The sequence below is a fragment of the Opisthorchis viverrini genome, assembly GCF_000715545.1.
Source record: "Opisthorchis viverrini unplaced genomic scaffold opera_v5_356, whole genome shotgun sequence".
Taxonomy (NCBI): Eukaryota; Metazoa; Platyhelminthes; class Trematoda; order Opisthorchiida; family Opisthorchiidae; genus Opisthorchis; species Opisthorchis viverrini.
The window spans coordinates 514819-515972 of NW_008752007.1; positions in this window are offsets into that span (position 1 = coordinate 514819).

The window sequence follows — 1154 nt, forward strand, 5'->3', positions numbered from 1 at the left end:
CTACTTCTTTGGCTTGCATAAAGCAACTTATTCCGTGTTCCTTCCATCTAGGTCCCGGCCCTGTACTACTCTATCCACTCCGGTTAATGAGTGGTACTTCGTTTTGCCTAACCCTAAACAACATAGAACAAGCAAGAGCCAGCGTTCCTCATACCTGAGAACTGATTATGTGCCTCGGAAGCCATTCAGCACACGCACATATTATTGCGGTACGCCACTGTTTGGCTCGATAGCCAACGCTCCGTCATCGTTTAGCCATGGTTCGCACGCTCTGGCCATCTCCGTTCTGCCCCAATCGTCCCAATGGTAGCTGCCACCTTATTTGCCTCCGCGACATGCCTTTTTTCCAGCGGCTGTTTGTCGTTTGATTGTTTAAGCTGACTGAGATGTTTCACTGACCTAGCTTTCCCTCGACCGGATAAAATATCTGGTAGATGGAGTTCTTTATTCATGCACAAGCCGCAATTATGACACGATGGTGCGTTCGTATAGCCGCCACCCGTCCAGTAGCACGTGTGCTTCGCCCATCGCGGTGGATTTGAGCATGGCCTTTAATTCAGGAAGTAAATAAAAGGGCACTGTTGTTTTCTGTTTGTCGCTGCTGGGCTGAACTCTTCCCGGTTGTATCATTAAACTGGCAAAGCTACAGTTACAGATGAAAAAAATGAAAAGAAAAAACTGGCCTCCCGTCTGATAAACAAAAAAGGAATTTGTAAAAAAAAATATAAAATAGCTGGGAGACACTGTGAAACCCGTGGCTTACAAGTGCGTGCGGAGCTGTAGCTGCCCTGTTATGATCATGGTTGTACCTTACCTAAGACCACTTAGTCAACGTGCGTTTACTAGATCTTCTTAAATACACTGTGAAACCCGTGGCTTACATCGAAGTGCGGAGCTGTAGCTGCCCTGTTATGATCATGGTTGTACCTTACCTAAGACCACTTAGTCAACGTGCGTTTACTAGATCCTTGTTCTTAAATATCGTCTACCAGCAAATCCAACACTTGGTCACTTGTCTATTAAGTACGAATACATCTATATCCTATCCTTTGTAATTACTTCTTGTCGTCACCGTAATCACGGTAGACGTCAAGTTTTCTTTTCATGTATAATAATGCACGTTACCATATTTAATGTCTCCTCAAATTCGCCGT